At 32.9% G+C, this 20287-nt stretch overlaps 1 protein-coding gene across 1 annotated transcript in view; it reads right to left on the bottom strand.

Annotated features, from left to right (window-relative positions):
• LOC130896999 (acetylcholine receptor subunit alpha-like) overlaps positions 1–20287 on the bottom strand; it is a 177622-nt gene that overhangs the window by 110174 nt on the left and 47161 nt on the right. The gene's annotated exons all lie outside the window — the stretch shown is intronic.

The raw sequence follows: 20287 nt of genomic DNA, 5'->3' as shown, positions 1-20287 counted from the left end.
TTTCAAAATAGCGTTTATCAATAGAGGAATTATTTTCTTGGCGATGCTTCAGCAGGACCGGAAAGTAAAATTATGTTTCCGTTCCAAAATCCTGAATAAAAATTTGTTTTCGCATAATAAACTCGTGGCCATAAATAACGCTCCACCCTTTATTTCAATATCAAAACCTAAAATGTTAATCTTTTGGGTTTCTTTTTTTCTATTACAAAAAGTTAAAGTTTCTTGAATGTTAGCGATAAAATGTAGCAAAATATCTTATGAGCAAATAACTGTTTTTGCGGTTTTTTAAAATTCTAATTCTACGCATATTTTGATGTTTCTTTCATTCTATTGTTGCATCAACTTGTGGACAGCAGTAATTTAAATCAATCAATGTGTGTTGTGATGCAAAGATTTCGAGAGACCGGTTCACATTCTAGGTGGCCTAGAGAAAGACGTCTCTCAGTTTTAACTCCTCGAGATGACCGTTTTTTGCAATTAAATTTATTAAGAAATCGGTCAATGAGAAGTGTCGAGTTCAACAGCCTTTTAGCTGCTAACCAGACAGCATCTTGTTGCCAAACTAAGATTTGCAGGGCAACATTTAGATTGGAATTTAGAAAATTGGTGGTACTGATGAGACAAGAATCAGTCCAAGAGGCCCAGATGGACGTAATCAAATTCGAAGACGGCGAGGAGAAAGATTTGCGCAGTCTTGTATCATTCCCAGGGAGCCGTTCCAAAAAGGATTTATCATGTTTTGGGAAGGAATTTGTTTTGATGCCCGCACAAAATTAATCTCTTCCTAGACCCGCCCTTAACGCAGCCAGATACATAACTGACATTCTTGAAAATCACGTCGTTCCGTTTGGACCATTTATTGATGATGATTTTCGTTTAATGCATGATAATGCTAGACCACACGTTGCGGCAGATGTCCTGAATTACCTAAACGAAGTAGGAATTCATACCCTGGACTGGCCACCAAGAATTCCAGACATGAACCCTATCGGGTATGTCTGGGACATTTTAAAACGCCGCATTTGTCGTCGAAATCAATCTCTTCAAAATCTAATTGAGCTTGAGCAAGAGGCATTAGAGGAATGAGAGAATATAACTCAAGAAGTGATACAGCACCTAATTAAAAACATGCCCAAGAGAATGTTAGCAACAATTACATCCAGAGGCGGAAATACACGCTGCTAACGTTTTAAAAAAAGTAACATTATTGTTTAGAATTATTTTTAAGAAAATTTGGTTTTATATTTATTTTTTACTCATTAAAAATCACTCAAAATGACTACACACTTCTCATTATTGCGTCAAAGTGATTGAAAAGAAGTTAATCAATAACAATATTGATTAATTAAATTATTAAACAATGGTGCGTTATTTTTGACCACAAGTGTATTGGTTCTTCTAACATCTCAAAAATTAAGCTTCCTTCCTCTATCTACCTTTTAACTTAAAAAATTATACATGTTCTCAATTTACCGAATTTCAATTTATCAAAATATTATTGCGCCACTTAAGAAACCAAAGAGTCACATTCGTCTCTGGAGACGCCCTTTGCCGACCACTGGTATAGATAGTCAGAACTAACGTTGATAGCTGCCAGAAAAATACTAAACAACGTAGCGTTCTCAAACTTTAACCATTCTGTATAGATCGAATACTTTCTAATACAGTGCAAGGAACTACCTCCATCTCTAGGACAGATCAAGTAGTTCTGGGACTACAAGATAGATATTAGAAGAATAAATATTTGGCATTTTCCAATTCAGGTGTAGGCGTGAAGTAAACTATGCTTCTTTAGACAACTACCCCTTTGGTTTCAGGGTATGTGTTATAAGAGAAAATATCGTTCAAAGATTTGCCGTATGTATTGAAGCATTTGCTACCATACACAGTATTACCAAATATAATGAATATGTACAGAAGTTTTTGAAGATCAGAGATATTTTTATTATTATAGAAAGTTTTTATTGACAATCAAAATATTTTTTACATTCTATGGGTTAATTTGCTCGCGTGTCCTAGATAAACCAACATCTACAATGTCTTGGTGAGGCTTACATCCAGTGTTGTAACCTCTTATAACTCATATTGGGTCTATTGGTTAACTTTTTTTCAGTCTTTTCGCGTCAACAACTCCTCTAGTAGTGAATTTGGATGGGTTTCTATAGTTTTGTGGTATTTGGTGATCCTCTCTTGGATAACTTCTTATACAGGTCCACGTGTATGGTGTGATTTGTACCATACCATGGAGCATCTACTAATTGACGGAATATTCTACATTGGGATCTCTGAATAATATTGTATTAGATTTGGAAGCGCAACCCCGCAGCTCTATTCCCAATGTCCATATAGGCTGGATGACAGATTTGTAGATGAAGACTTTATTTTCAAGTGAGACTTTCTTCCTCAGCCAATGTAGTTCTCTTGCTTTTACATCACGATGTTTTCTTTTTGTTGTTGTTGTTGTGTTGTTTCCAGTTAAGGTTTTGTCTGAGTGGATTCCTAAGTATTTAGCACTATCTGCTTGTGGTATTTCAGTATTATTTCAGGGTAGTAGTTTGTGGTAAGAGTTCTTTTAATTTTGTATAGCAGCCCTTGATGCTACACTTTGTCAAAAGCCTGTCTGATATCAAAGAAAACTGCAGAACAGTATACTTTGTTTTCCAGGGCTTTGTTTATTTTCTGCGTGAGTCGGTTGCACTGTCGAATGTTTTTGTCGGAATCCAAATTGATGGCAGGGGATCCAATCCTGTGGATTGGAAGTAATTTTTCAAGGAGTTTGGAGATAGATAGATTGGAGGGTTAGATGACACGGTTTACATGGTTTACCAATCAATATAATTTGTGCAACTTTATATGATATAAAGACAGCGAGGAGAATATTTGAATATTTAACCAGACCACATAAATTTCTATTGGTTATTAGCAAAAGTTTTCATTTCCATATTGAATAGTTCAACTGAAGAAAATGTCATTATAGCTTAAACAAAAAAAAATATTGTTCTAGATATAATTGAATTGGATTATTGAAGAAAGTATATCCCGATATCAATATCCTACGAAACACCTTATTCCAAACTTTGCAAAGAGGAAATTATGTAGCCTTAATAATTTGTATACATCTGAAGTTTTCTACTCAGCAGAGATTAAAGTTAATCTTGAAACCGTAGGTGTATTTTATCAGAAAAACAAATCTCTTTCTGATGTCACGATCAATAAAGCATATTATGATCACCAATTATCCTATGTACAGCTTTGAGAAATCAATATTTCACACATACCCAGAAGAAAATGACAAAAAGTGATCAAAAGAAGTAATTTCGACGTAACATCTTTTGATATTCACTATCATCCTTCACTTTTGTCTTTTTTTACCTTTGTAATCGTAAAAACAGTTATTCGGGATATTTTCGATTTTTGAAATTCCGTAGATTAACTTTGTATAATATCAAAATAGTATGTATTTGTTGCCCATAACGGTCGTACGCTTTATTAACTTCTCACGGGTCGAAAAACAATTTAAAGGCAATAAAAGAGATCGAATATCAGTTCGATTGAACCTCCCTTTTAATAAAAACTCTTTCATTAATGATTCTTCGAAATTACTTTTCCTTTCCGTCAAAAAGATTAGGAGTTCGGAAGTTGAGAGATATGGTGATTATCTCTTTATCACTTTTTTTCCGTTTCTGACACTTAAACTTAGTTTTTGAGTTTAAAATACGATTATACGGGGTAGCAGTGATTCAATATTATTTCAGAAAATACTTATCAAAGAAATTTGTTTCGAAAGCATATTTCAAAAGAAGGTCGGGAAACATTGCCGCAAAGTTTGGATTAATAATAAATGCAAATTAAACAAATCATAGGGTCACGGTACGAAAAGAAAAAAAATTATATTTAGAAGTGATATAAGATGAAAAAGAGTTTGAATTTTGGAATACTAAAGACGCTAATGAAATGGAAAAATATTTCGAAGATTATACCAGGTCTGGCAATTACACAACGAGACTGGTTTCGAAAAAGGGTTTTGTTATAAAAATTATTCAGCATTCGAATGCTTCCCTTCAATATACTCCCTTTCCTTCACCATAAACCTTTTCACCTTACGTTTTTACCATTGATCGAAGCAGTGCTGGAAGTCTTTGGTGAGTGCCTTTAAGAGCTCTGCTATTTTTTGTTTTACCTCTTCCATCGACTCAAATCGGGTCCCTTTCAAAGCAGATCCTTTTCTAACCTTACAAGGAAATCTAAGCAGACCCGTTGACGAAAGAGCTTCTGGTCATGAGTCAGATTTGCTGGCACCAAATGTTGTCACGCAGTATTTATAACTAGACAAATCACACTTGACAAAAGCATTTGACAGAGTTAGATTAGAAGACGTAGTTCACCTTTTATACAATAAACATCATCAAAACAATCGAAGACATATGTGAGGACAACAAAATACAGGCTAGAATAGACGGACAACTTACAGAGGAAATAAAAATAGGCACGCGTATAAGACAGGAGGATTCCTTCAGCTCCATACTTTTCAATCTCATAATGGATGGAATAATAAACGCAGTGAAGAGGAGGAAAGGCTATAAGATGGGAAGTAGAAAAAATAAAAATTCTCTGCTATGCAGATGATGCTATCCACAAGTATAGCATAGTAGCAAAGAAGCTAAACATGGTAATTTCGTCCCAAAAAACAAAAATACCGGTCATTAGCAAGGAACCGATTAGATGTAAGATAGAAATTGACGGTGCCAGCATTGAACAGGTTATGGAAACTATCTACTTAGGCATCACACTATCAAGTTATGGAGATACAAATACAGAAAGCCAATAGAGCAGCAGGATGCCTCAATAATACAATATGGAGAAACAAACATTTAAGAAGGGAAACTAAGACTAGAATCTACAAAGTTATTATAAGAGCAATAATGACATACACAGCAGAAACGCGACCGAACGCGTCCAAAACACAAAGAATACTGGAAGCAGAATACTGAGGAGAATCACTGAGAGATCTAGTAAGACTACATTAGAACAACATGTAGTGTGGAGAAAATTAACAAGTGGTTATTGAATAGAAAAAAAGAATGGAACATATAAGTAGAATGACAGGGTAGTAAAGATCGCATGAGACAAATCTCCGGCCGGGAGGAGAAGTGTCTTTTGACCCCGGAAAAGATGGAGCGATAATATAACTTAGAATCACAACAAAAGAAAGAAACAGACAGAATTGCCTATAGAAAAGATAGAAGAAGAACTTTTGTCATGTGTAATTCCCCGTGTGAAATTTTCTTAAACCGTTTTTTTATCGGCGTTTACAGTCTCGGCATTCATCCGTATTCTCATTCGACGATCTGAACGCACCTTTTGATTTATTTTGGTCACTGTTTCCGGAGTCACAGGGCGACTTGGGCGCTGGACTTGTGAGACATGGGTATTCAATCAAATGATGAAACAAAAGATGGAACGATTGAAAAGGAAAAATCTGAGAACAATAAAAATTTGGGATAGACGGGAAAACTCATCAACACATCAACATCACTAGCGCCTTGCCTCTCAGAGTGCCGACTTTCTCTAGCCTTGAACGCTTGCAAGGGCACGTGTTGTCGATGCGTACTACATTTGCAGCTGATTTAAGCCTACCAATCTTGATTGTTGTTATTATGTCTTTGTATAAGTTGTAGAGCTCGAAGTTATTTCTACGTCTCCAGACGATATTCATACAAATAAAGTCTAATAGATTTTGATTCGAAATAACATCGATTTGCAAGCATTATAAACCTTTTCATCTCTTTATACGTTAGAGAAAACCAATTATGAATTAAATGTATATAAAATGAACTATGAATTTTTATAAAAGATTTTATGAAAAATTAATTAATTAACAATTAATTAACGTGAACAAAAATCGGGTTGATAATTTTTTTGGCAGGACTACATTCCTTCAAGTGTCTAGATTACACTATATTTTATTCAGATCATCAAATTAATATTAAATGTTATGAAAAAATTATTTTCTATTGCATGCTTTAACTGGCGGCGACGCCTGAGCTCCGTAACGGCCGCGCAGAGGACACTTTTCAACGTTAAATTGAAAATATAAATAATGGAGCTACGACTCCGGCAGTCAAGACTTTTTTTACTAAAATTTCCTCCTCTTTTATGATCTTTTCTCAAATTTCATGTATCTTGTATATTTTTGAAAATATAGCTGAAAAACGGAGACTCCCTTTTTGTCTCTTCGTAACTATTTTTGGCAGAAAACTCACTTCTTGACTAGACTAAACTGGATGAAATATATTTTGGGTGAGCGCTAAGACTTAAATTGTTTGAAAACATGGAATATTGAGAGTGAAAAAATATTTAATTTGGTGCTAGATATTAGCCAGTTCAGGAAAAAAAAAACGTCAAGTGGAAAGATAACGATAAAAATATGAATTTCTAGGTTGAGATATGAAACGATAAAGAGAAAGGGGTGGAAAGAAATAGTAATATTATCTTTGAAATGCAAGGATATATGAGAGAGTTTTTAAATAAAAACGCGTAATTTCCTCGTCTATCGAAATATGAAGTTCAAGGAAACTATCATTTAATGAACAAGAAGGACGCTTTAATATATCTATTTAAATTTTCGCCAATATCAGCCATGGAAATGTCCAATCATAGAAGGACAATAGAAAAATTTTAGCACGTGGGCTTCTGAGGAAGATGATTAACTCGTTTTGAAGAAGTAGGGAAGATTTCCCTGCATTATTACACCTCTGAAATAAAGCATGCAAATATAGAATGGAAAAATGAAGACGAGGAAAACCCCTTGAAAACCAGAGCTGTATATTCTTCAACACAACGGTGGATTGAGTTAAACTTCGGTATATATGAAGATTCTCAGCAGTTGCAACGAAGTAAAAACTGTTGAAGATAAAATTGAAAAAGTTATTATCTAATTTATAGTATGAACTTGTTGAAATTTGATTTTCTTATACTTAAATCTTTTAAATAAGTAATTGGAGGCAAGCGATTTAAGACCATCCATCAAGTGGAAACATTAGTTAACGACTGTTTTGATACTGAATTTTCCCGGCCAATGAATCACGATTTATGAAAAATGTTTATGTTATGGCAAAAACACCCAGTGAATATTTCTAATTATAAAATTTATTAGCAGATTTATTGAGTACTGTCACAATTGGAGGATATTTTTCAAGTTACGAGAGGTTTTCGGAATAGTCAGATTTCCCGCGAGAAAACCCTAATTTCTTCAATTTATATCCCTAGCGCGACACCTGATAAGAATCTTGACGTCGGAAAGAAAATTTTTTTTCTGTAGGTAAGTGCGTGGTTGTGCAAAAATGAGAGAAAGTCGAGGAATTCAATTCACTTGTAAGAAGTAACTGTCACGTTTATTCTACCACAAACTTGGAAAAATTAATTTATCTACGAACAAAAAATTATGAAAAGAGATGTGGGGGACGCTGATTGATGGACACAAAAAGTTTCCAATTCCACCAAAGATGTCCTGCAATAATAATGCGATAATGTCGCTCAAAAAATAGAACCGAACTCCTCGCACATGATCTATCCACATTTAGGATGAACTTGACACCCAAACTCAATTCTCCCTGATACAATTGATGGAAGTTTTTATACAGTGTATTCGTGAAGTAACGTAATTAGCTAATATTTCAACTTCGTGGAAAGAGTTTCAAATAATTCTGGTTATATAAGAGAAAGAAAAAGGATCAACAAAGAAAACACAAAAATTTTGGGAAAAAACACAATATAACCAATATAAGTTTTCAAGTCTAGGAACAGACAATAATCCGAGAGGTCTAAATATGGTGATTAAGATGGATGGGGTAGTAAAACATCAATTTTGGCCATTGTAATATCGAATGTGTGGGCTGGTGCATTGTCTAGATGCAACAACTTTTTTCTTAGCTAAATGTGAACGTTTTTGCTTCTTTTCTTCGCTCAAACGTTGCAATAAGTTCGCATAATAGTCGCCGTTGATAGTTTCCACTTTTTCAAGATAGTCAATGAAAATTATCCCACGCGCATCTCAAAAAACCGTCAACATCACCTTGCCAGCAGGTGGAATGGTTTTGCCTTCTTTGGAGCCGATTTTCTCTTTTCATTTCATTGTTTTGATTGTTTTTTTGTTAAGGGTGTGAAGTTTCATCCATGGTTATGAAACGGTGCAAACATTCGGCTAGGTTTCTGTGATACATTGCCAAATTCGCGATGGAAACATCTTCACAACGCTTTTTTTTGGTCCATTGTGAGCAAACGCGGCACCTATCTTGCGCACAGCTTTCTCATATTCAAATATTCCGTAATATGCGTGGTATCGCACTTTTTGAAATGTCTACTATGTTTGCTAGCTCGCGCACTTTCAGTCGAAGATCACCAAGTACCGTTTTCTGTAACATTTCTTGAGTCTTCACATCATTTGGTCGACCACTGCGATGTTGGTCTTCGCAGGTCGTCCGGCCTCGTTAAAATTCTTCTACTCAATATTTAGTTTCAAATAAAAATTTTGTCCATGTTTACAAATTCATTCATACTCATACAACGTTCAGTATTTTTGGCTGTCAAGTGTTTTCTCAATTCACGTCAATTTTAATTGAACTGCGGCCACAATTCCTGCGTTGTTTTAGAACGATAAACTGACCGCCTCAGTAACCAAAAATTTCTGCTAGAAAAACGTTAAATTCAGTTGGGAAGGAGACGAATTTCGATAAAAAAGTCATACTAAATACATTGTTGACTACTACCACTAAAATTATATATTCCACTGAAGAAAGTATAAAAATTGTTAAGCTACATTCTTAGTTTATTTTTAGTCAAACAAGTTACCAATCTATTATTTATTTAACAGAAAATTTTGAAGCCACAGGTAAAATTAAAAATAAAAAACACGAACTACATTATCTGGGGCAAAATTATGCGATTGAATTGGTGGTTTTAAGTCATTTATAAATAAATGAATATCTGGTGTATTAGTATCTCATTTTCATCGAATTTTCACACACACACATGAATTTTAACATTAAATAAGTGCTTGAATCAAACAAAGATGATACTGATTATCAGCTTGCAAATAATTCGATGCACCAAATTGAGTTGATGTACATAACTGTCGTTAGTGATTTCTAATTCACTCATCAATGAAGCTGTTCATTCGAATTTCAGAAAAGGTTATTGAGTCAATGATTGCTGACATATTATAATATGAAGATAATCAATTAAAATTCCAATAGGACGAGCCACGTCCTCATTATGATAAGGTTTTGAACCAAAGTTTTCCAATGTTTCGAATTAGTACAAGAAATTCAATAGACTCATCAAATCTCTCGCCTTTGGATGTCTTTTTATGAGAACACCGATAGCCGAAATTATAAGCCACTCCACCGTAATAGAATGCCGAATACTGATACAGGAAGCATTTGGAAATGTAAAAAAAGGGTTTGAAAGTAACCACCATTTGATTGGATTCAACGGAAGCTATTTCTAACATTCGAGTCATTAATTTGGTAAAAGTTTTTTCTGTTATTGATGATATCTAACAAAAAAAATAGTTTAATCCAAAATATCGTCTTTTCATAATATGAGAACCCCTAAAAAATCTGACTTCTGACCAAAAGCTCTTGCTTCAACGGGTCTGCGCAGTTTTCCTGGAAAGGTTAGAAAAGTTAGAAAAAGATCTGGTTTGAAAGGGACCCGATTTGAGTCGTTAGAAGCGGTAAAGCAAAAAACGGCAAAGCTTCTAAAAGCCCTCACCAGCACTGCTTCGATCAATGGAAAGGTGTGTGTCGAGGGAAGGGGAGTATATTGAAGGGGAGCATTCGAGTGTAGGAAAATTTTTATAATAAAACCCTTCTTCGGAACCAGTTTCGTTATTTAATAGCCAGACCTCGTATATTTCGTCAAAATACAATTCAAGCGCTGCGGAAAATGCGGTTGTAGAGTAACAGTTGATTTGATAGAAGTTACAACACCGCATCAGATAATTATTTGGTTATCGTATCATTTCTCACTAAAATCCTTCATTATCTCAATTTAATTATGGTGAACGGATATCAGAGTTTTAACAATGATGGCGTGAATTTAAAATACAATATTGCGGTATATAAATTCTCGAAAGGTGAAACCACACGCTCATTATATAGTAAATTTGAATGTGTACTATTGGTGGCTATATTTTTCACTTCTAATTGGATTCGAAAATCGTTATTTCAACAAATATTATGTAGTCAAAAACAACCAAAACACAGAACAAGTTTTGAATTTTTTCATTATTATAAATAGGGTTGCAGTAAAATTGTAACCTGTCTAATTTTAGTTAAAAACGACACAATTAACGGTTAGTGAGTTTAGAAACGGTTTATATGAGCTGTTAATATAAAAGAGAATCAGAAATCATCCAATGTCACTGAAACTTATCCATCGAAGAAAAATAGTAAACCAAAACACATTCACGCATAGAACACGTGATCAGTATTAAAAATGTGTAACAGGATCGCATTCCATTATTAAGGAATATTTTGCGGTTTCATACAGCAGATTAAAAATTTCAAAAATTTACAGTGTAAATGTCAAGTTTTGAATAAAATCAGTGATTTTTTAAGAGATATAGGATTTGATTTGGGAAAAAACCACAAAAAAATTTGAAAAAATTGATGAAAACTTTATTGGAATCGATGGAACGATCAGTATGATTTGATGTTTGCAAATGATTTCATGCAAATATTGGCTACAGCTCCGCTTTAAATAACCCATGCGACAGGTCCAATTTTCGCACACTCTCTTCAACATATCGGCTAGTATTTCACGAATAAATGCTTCAATATTTGCTTCCAGTGCGACAATAGTTGCTGGTTCTTCCCAGCAGACATTAGCCTTTACATTGTCTCACAAAAAATAGGCCAAATGCGTTAAATCACACGATCTAGGCGGCCAATTAAGGGGCCTCAAACGTCAGTTGAACTGTTTACCGAAAGCGGCTCTCAATTTGGCCATTGTTTCGCATGCCGTGTGGCATGTGGCACCGTCTTGTTGAAACTACATGTCAGGCATGTCCAATTCTTCCATTTTTAGCGAAAAAAAAGTAAACGCCTATATATCAACAAGACTATATTACTAATATCTATCTAATTCCATATAAATTTTTTCTTCACTTGGTACCCATAATACAAAATGATTTTTAAAAAAATGAAAAAAAACCTGTAGAGGTTAATTTTTATTTTGATATTCATGTGTACTATTAATCAAAATAATTTTGCAAGTTGTCAATGTCAAGTAATATTTGATTTTCCTTGTAATGCTTAAAATTTCTTGTGTTTCGACAAATTTACAGATATACAGGAATAAAATGCAAAAAACCTGAGATCGATACTTGCTTGCTGAGATATCGCTGCTACAGACTCTTAAAAGTGACTTTGGTAATTATACACTTTCACGGTCTCCTGGTTTTTTGGCTCTAGAAAATCGAAAAATGGATGGATTTTAATGATCTTGGTCTCAAAATGTTCCATTTTACGGCGGATTTATAAAAAAAATTAGAAGAAATAGCTGGAATGAAAATTTCTCATAGTTTTACTGTTTTAAATCGTAAAAAAAATGGTTTTGCAAAATAATCCTTTACAAAAAATTATGGTAATTATACAGTTTCGCGGTCACCTGGTTTTTTGGTTAGGTTAGGTTAAGTTAGGTTAGGTTGGCTCTAAAAAATCGAAAAATGGATAGATTTTAATGATCTTGGTCTCAAAATGTTCCATTTTACGGGGAATTTATAAAAAAAATACGAAAATTAAAAAAAATAAATATTTTCAGAAACAGTTACGAAGGATTATATGTAGAAAGTCATTTTTTTTAATTTAAAGTCATGAAACTGTAAAAAATATTTATTTTTTTTAATTTTCGTATTTTTTTTTATAAATCCGCCATAAAATGGAACATTTTGAGACCAAGATCATTAAAATCCATCCATTTTTCGATTTTCTAGAGCCAAAAAACCAGGTGACCGTGAAAGTGTATAATTACCGTGACTTTTATTAACTTTTGGTTCAATTAAAAGTGTGTTGATATAGTTAAGTAAAGTTTTTGTCCCTTTTTATTTATATTGTAATGATATTATCAAGTCATTTACTTACTGTGAGTAGTTAATTCATCGGAAATACATTAGTTTCTAGAACTTTATTGTCGTAATAAATTAATTTTATTTCTCGATCGTAAACATGGTCAAATGTTAGATTATGTGTAAAATAATGTCAAAAATGTATATGTAATGTCAATTACATGGATTAAGCGGTTATGGTCTATAAACAGATTAATTTCCAGTACGAGTGTGATATTTCTGCAAATTGTTATAGTGAAAACATAAAAGTCGTTAAAAGTTATATTAAAACTTGAAAATTAAAACAAAAAAGTGAGTGATTCGTTAGGTATATTTTAGGTGGGATGGTCCTGATATAGGAGTTATCCTAAAAAAATGGTTTCTTCCAGGTTTAGGGAGGTATTTTGTTATTTTGTTTGTTTTGATTCGTTTTCTTTTTGTTTTGTTCTTAAAATTTTTTTCGTTTATTATTTGATCGGAAGCAGCCAATAGGAGGGAAGGCGGGTACAGCTGCAGCTGCATTATTCCATACCATCAGCCATTTGGCCGATGAACCGGGTCACTAGATTACAGAAAAACCGTAACATTAACGATATTAAAACTTGGATGATGACTGCTATTTATATTTCTGGCCTTAGCAGCACTAAGTATCCCTTATATAAACTTTGTTGCCCATGTGATTTTACGCAGCTCAAAGTATCAAAATTCGTCCTTAAGCGAAAAATAACGGCAGGTTCCATAATCTCACCCTAACTGATACTTTAACTAAAAATTTCTTTAGATTAAAGAGTCCTTCAACTTGTCACTTGTCAAAGTGAAGTGTTTACATAATCGATATGTAATGGTCTCTCAAGTAAATGAGCCTTTAAGACATTAAAAGGAGGTTGACAACACTCTGTCCTTTCCCAATATATATAATTCTTCATCTCAATTATTCTATTCAATTAAATGTTTTACATGATTGATGCAAAATCTTCATTTCTTCTTATAATATTGTATAAATGTTCAAAATTTGTATTCACATTTACCAATTTTGTCATGAGGTATCTCTAAATGCGATATTCGCTGTCACCCACTACAACATGTCTTCCAAAGTGTTTTTTCTCAAACTGCCTTCTCAAAGAACTCTTATTGAATATTGTCTGATTGTGAGCGGAACCTGGCCAGCGAGCCACAATATTATGAATCCGAAGTCGAGGATCGGATGCAGTTTGTACTTTTTTATCTATGTCAATATATTTTTCGTCCTTGCCCTCGAACTTAATGTAGCACGATATCTAGGCATTGCGTCCTGCACCTTTTATTTTTTAAAACTTATTAAAAAGATGTCAAACATCAACTAAGTTTGCATTTGACGTTTGACTTTAATGTGCTAAAGTTAATTATTTCTGACTTTATCTTATAAAGCTCAAATTAAAAGAAGATTTAGGTTAAATGTCAATTATGGAACGCGCGAATTTTAATTCGATGGAAACTTTAAATTTAAAGCTTCCTTTGAATTTATTATAAAACTGGCCGATTTTTTTATACCTGAAAGAAGTATTATAATGATAATTTCTAGTGAAACAATATTTTTCACGATCTCTATCCTCAAAAGCAATGTAGTTTGTAGTTATTCTAATAAGGTTAAAGAAAAATGAGTATTGATATTTCATTATTAACTCATAAATATGAGTAGCAACTTTCGAATGACATTTTCTTTAACATGGAGATGTATGCCACATTAGATACATGTTGTCTTAACTACATAATTCTGTTACGAACTCGTCAACGACGTAGGTTATGAAGCTGGTCATGCCCGGTTATGATAAAATTCTAAAATTTGGCGTATTCGAGACGCCATTGATGTTTGTTTTATCACAGCGGAGATTTTTTTACATTGTTCTTTTTAGAACTAAAGTATATTTATTTATCAGTTTCATTTGTTCATTTTCTAAAAACTTCTAGAAATTGGTTTTGGATATACAAACGAGTTTTTTTAGAGGAGTTAACTAAGTTTATAATCAAAAGCCATATTGAATGAAAAGACATAAAAGTAACTGATGAATCTAAATAAATTATTATATAAGTTAAAGTCTAGTGTGAGTACACTGTATATAAATTCACCCGACCGATAGAAATTGTATAAATAAATAAGAAAATTATTACAATTCAAACCTGTAACTGAAAAACAAAAATTTCGAGATCCTTCTTCAAGTTTAGCTTCTAAAAATAAGACAACTTCTCATGTCTGTAACTCAGCTTATAAATTAAAATTTTGTCTAAACTAATCGGTGTAGGGATAAAATAATTTTCAGATATGGATCAAATGCAAGTTGAATAAACCATCTAGTTATTATAGATAAATTTATCCAATGATATCAACAAAGTGAAAGTAAACAATGAATCGTTTGTACGTAATGGAGATACTTGAGGAAATATGTTCCGATCAAATTCAGTTTCAAGTAACTCCTAAGTCAATAATTGTGTTCAAAAGCTTCAACGACTCAGTCGGTCTGAACTTGGTTGGTATGAACTAACAAACTATACATTCTAAATATCCATTTGAATATACTACAGTGTAATGTGAAAAATCTGCAATTCGTTAAACTTACATTCAAAAAGTGAAAATTTGATATTTACTTTCAACATCTCTCTAATTATAGGTATAATGATCAAGTATTTTAATCGAAATCATGGGTTTGTGAAATATCTTTTGAAATATCTCTTCCTCCATATAAGATAAGATCGATCTAATCAAAAGTGTCATTTGATATTTTAAGTGGAAATACACCTGAACGAAAATTGAGAAAATTTTTGTTATCGGACGATTTTATTTTGTAGTGGTTATCAACTCCGAATTCAATAAATCAAAAATTCTAATATGAACTGACTTGAACCGACGCGAGGACAAGGTTGATAGTAATCAAAATAAGTTCATAATATTATATAAACATTTCAAACTTAGTTATTATACATTTGGCAATATGTATAATTAAACAAAAAAAGACTACAAGACTTGGGGACCTGAAAGTGACGGAAATGAAAGCCGTGCTGAAGAATCACGAGCTGGAAATGTCCGGTGAAAAAAGTGAATTTGTAGAAAGACTCAAAGTGGCAAAGATCCAGAAACATCTATTTAAAGATGAGGCATCCATCTTGATATGGTCAATTTCGATATTTCTTCCAATATGGATGACAAGAAGGACGAACATTTAACTCTTGAGAATGATATTTCGACCGATATTGACGAGAAAATTTCGTCTATGAAATGCCGAAATTTTATCATTGACGTCGGACAATGTATTCTCTAAAATCAAGGAGTATTTTATAAAAGGTGCCTTTGCAGAATTTTAAAATTCCACCATATCCAAGCAGGACCGGCTCCAGGGCGAGTTCGTAACAATATTTTAAGTATCGTTAAAAAATAATCGTTTTTTGATCCAGTCTGCTTATTTGCTCTCTATAAAACGTTAATTTAAAACTCAAAATTGAGGAAATAAAGGATTTTCAATTATTCTATTTTTATTTGGCTTTTCCGCATTATATTTATAAATCGCTCAATATGGGACAAAAATAAATATTTTACGACATACGACATACGATCTTGTATTGATAGTTTTTATTAATTGAACTTTTCGGAATAAAAATATTTAATATTTAAAATTGAATAATTTGAATCTCTACTCATGCTTGATTGTACTTTTTCAGATAAATTTCAATGGAGTACGCAGTGAAGGTGTCTGATACAGATAGAATTTTTTGTTACTCAACTCTAATTGGATTTTCCGCTAGTCTCAATGTCGTGGGTAACATTTAAAGCGTTTTGTTTGATAAAAATGGTCGCATTTAAGTGGATTCTTTCCATCCTCAATTTGTTTTGAATAATTTTTTCCTCCTGTACGATGTTATCCATTATTCCAATGCTTGAGAATTGAGAACTATAAAAGTATAAATTTCATCGATTCTATTCTTTGTCGCAAGTATTTTCTAATATAGTACTGAAACCCGACTAATTGAAGAATTAGTGAAAATTGCTGCAGGATTCTATAACTCAGAACCCAAGTTTAGAAAATCAGTTGGGTCGTCAATAATACACAGCAACAAATCCTGAGTGCTAATAAAGAAGTAAAATCATCAACTGAAATGGTTTTCCTTACAAAAATAAGAGAAATAACAGGAAAAGACTGAATTAGAGCTAATCTAACCAAACCTAAACTAATCTCTAAATACGTAGTGCAATTCATGAGCTCTTGGCCTCATGTAGTAAATAGGATAGAGCTCGAATCACCACTCACTTAAGTTGTTTTGAAAAATTTCACAACTTAATTTTGGCGATTTTATAAATTGGACTGAAGAAGTATTAATACCAAGACAAATCAAAAACAAAACGGAGGCTCTTTGCAGTAACTCGTTACCATTATTTTCCAAATTGATGTAAGTTGTTGTGCTACTCCAGAAAACTTTGAATTAGTGGAAGAATTAGTTTTAACTGACCGGCATCTAATAAAAAAAGAAATTGCAGCACAGACAAGCATTTCCGAAAAAAGTATTCTTATGATCCTACATGAGCATAAAAATTAGTAGTTCAAATAGACCACTGGAAACTGCTAAAAAACAGAAAGATGCATAAATGACTGCTACAAGAAGAAAAAGAAAAAATTTCTAAATTAAAAAGTGAAATTTTACTTTAGACATTAAAAATTCAACAAAACTCAAAAAACTCAACATTTAGCAGTTCAATTAACCTCTTGTATGTTCATTAAAGTCGAAAAAGACGAAATTCTACAGTAAAAAGTGAAATTTTTTATTTTTTTAACTAAAAGTACGTCAAAACTCAAAAACGTTATGTAGTAGTTCAAATGACCTAAAAAAGATTGCTACACAGAGAATAATGACATACATAAATATATCGAAACTAAAAAAAACAGATATATTAGTTAAAATGACCCAAAATTTGCTTTCCTCAACTGAAATCAAATCAAAATTTAAAATAAACAAGATGCTGTAGTTCAAACGACCCAAAAATTCACTTTTCGCAACCTGAACAATATTAAAATTCGAAAAATCTACATATAGTAGTTCATACGAACCAAAAAAATTGCTGCCCAGAGAAAAAGGACAAAATTCCATAGTTACAAGTGACATTTTGATTTTTACAATCACGTAATAGTTCAAATGACAAAAATAGATCTTTTGTTCTAATTGGATGTTGATCAATATTCAAAATACAAGTATTCGCAGAGTAGAATATTCTGAACCGTTTTAAGAACTTTTCCACGTAGTCCAAGAAGTGTAACGGGTGAATAAACTACGATTTTTTAATATGATCTGGTAACCAAAAGTGGCATCGGAATTAAAAGCCCGTGCCAAAAAAAGCAAATGTCACAGGCAGCAACAAAATGGCTATAATATTTTTGGACTACGACAAGTTGACTTTAATAAATCAAATACAACTTTGAACGCGGCATTTGTATTGAAAATTTCGTGGCAAAATCAACCGATACGTGCGCTTGCTTCATGAAATTGCTCCAGCCCACACTCACCATATAGCCCTGATTTGGAACCGTCCGACTATTTTTTGTTTGCAAAGCTGAAAGTCGAGTTGAGGGGTGGAATATTCAACAGCAACGATGAAATAAAACCTGCGGTCTAGGAATATTTTGACTCTAAAGACGCATGACAGAAGCTTTAGTCAGACATACTGAAAAGTGTAAGAGTGTAAGAGTGTAAGAGTGTAAGAGTGTAAGAGTGTAAGAGTGTAAGAGTGTAAGAGTGTAAGAGTGTAAGAGTGTAAGAGTGTAAGAGTGTAAGAGTGTAAGAGTGTAAGAGTGTAAGAGTGTAAGAGTGTAAGAGTGTAAGAGTGTAAGAGTGTAAGAGTGTAAGAGTGTAAGAGTGTAAGAGTGTAAGAGTGTAAGAGTGTAAGAGTGTAAGAGTGTAAGAGTGTAAGAGTGTAAGAGTGTAAGAGTGTAAGAGTGTAAGAGTGTAAGAGTGTAAGAGTGTAAGAGTGTAAGAGTGTAAGAGTGTAAGAGTGTAAGAGTGTAAGAGTGTAAGAGTGTAAGAGTGTAAGAGTGTAAGAGTGTAAGAGTGTAAGAGTGTAAGAGTGTAAGAGTGTAAGAGTGTAAGAGTGTAAGAGTGTAAGAGTGTAAGAGTGTAAGAGTGTAAGAGTGTAAGAGTGTAAGAGTGTAAGAGTGTAAGAGTGTAAGAGTGTAAGAGTGTAAGAGTGTAAGAGTGTAAGAGTGTAAGAGTGTAAGAGTGTAAGAGTGTAAGAGTGTAAGAGTGTAAGAGTGTAAGAGTGTAAGAGTGTAAGAGTGTAAGAGTGTAAGAGTGTAAGAGTGTAAGAGTGTAAGAGTGTAAGAGTGTAAGAGTGTAAGAGTGTAAGAGTGTAAGAGTGTAAGAGTGTAAGAGTGTAAGAGTGTAAGAGTGTAAGAGTGTAAGAGGAGTGTAAGAGTGTAAGAGTGTAAGAGTGTAAGAGAGTAAATTGAAAACTAATCACAGTTTTTTCATATAAAATGGTTGAGAATATAATAAACCATAAAATCTATGATATGAGATGACCATGAGATGAAGCAGGCGTTTTAGAAGAGGTAGAAAAGAAGAAAAATAATTGAAGCTAAATTCTTTTGTTATATAGTGTCTTACACCTATTGGTAACTAGATGAAATTGAATTATAATCTTATACCATTATTCTCATGTTCAATAACATATCTTCTATTTTTGAAATCTCAATTTCTTTTTTAGAAATGTTTCATTTTTTTACACCTAATCGCACTGTGTTTTCAATAATGCTACTTTTTTTGTTGCCGTATATAGTAATCGTATGAGTAACTAGAATTTGCTTTTTTTTCTATCCTCAAAATGATGTGTGACATTGAAAAGAATGAGCTTCCTAGAGACAGAATTGATAAGGGATATGGAGTTGAGGTAATAAAGAATATTGGATGGATAGGATAAGTGATATTGAGCACTAACCTTTTATAAGAGATGGCTCACATGATAATATTTATTTTTCCATCTCAATAAATTTCAATATAAACTCTACTTTCCATCGATGAAATTGTTGGGAGAATGATGAATAGTTGACGTTCCAATATCAAATGTAAACTTGTTCGTGAAGATGATATATTGAAATATTCATTCATTTTATTATAAAAACCTCATAATAGTGCATGTCAACGATTCCAAGGTGAGTTTGGAAGATAGAAGCAACACCTATAAGTCGATCAAGAAAAAATCTGTCGAGCTACATCTATTCGACACGTAGTTGATATTCGAAAATATGTGATTTACGTTTGGTTTTATATTTTTTTCAAAATTATTTTAACGTGAAAATTTTCAGAATATCAATACCATCACTAAAACGTGAGATTGAGTATACAACGTACAATTACGAGGTTGTTTTGGTAAAAAAATAACTCTTGGCAACACCTGTTTGCTATGTTTCTGATATTTTTAAAAATTTCACATAAATCTGTCAGATTCATTAGTTTAAATTCTGATTTGTAGATAACTGTTTTTGTTGATGGGAAAGTATAGAAAGAAAAGAATTTCAACAGTTATTAAGTATTTTTTTTTTTCATATAAACCAAAAAAAAGTGGCGTTAACATCTAATTCGTTACTAAGGTTACGGTATTGAAGCCTGTCAGCTAACAAAGCCTGAGCAACAAAGAAACAATTCAAAATGCTTTCAATTACTCTAAAATCACAATCTTAGATACCTAAAATACAACATGGTGCCTTAAACTTGCCGCAACACGTTAGCTCTTGCGATGTTGGCAGTGGGGCGTCATTCATCTCAATAAACGTTCAAGACGTAAATCCATACTTACAGGGTTCGCTGGAATTGGATTGCCCACTAGTTTGTTGAAGAATGGTTTATAAAATTTGCGAACTAAATACCATCAAACATAACACCAATCAATCTGCTAAAGTTGCTGGTAAAGATTAGTTCAAGGCGTTTATGCGAAAACATCATTATCTAGGAGAAAAACTCTATTTATTAATCCAGCCAGAGCACAAAAAGTGAATAACTTTATTGTTGACGATCACTTCGAAAGGTTGAGTGTAGTATTTGATCATCTAAATTTGAAGATTCACCCTAAAAACATCTATAACATGTATGAGAAAGATGGCCGTTCAACTAACTACCACCAGCAGATTGTTTTTGTAAAGAAATGAGTCCACCATCGCAGTATAT

Source organism: Diorhabda carinulata, chromosome 8, assembly GCF_026250575.1.
Source record: "Diorhabda carinulata isolate Delta chromosome 8, icDioCari1.1, whole genome shotgun sequence".
NCBI lineage: Eukaryota > Metazoa > Arthropoda > Insecta > Coleoptera > Chrysomelidae > Diorhabda > Diorhabda carinulata.
This window is presented reverse-complemented; position numbering and strand designations above follow the sequence as displayed.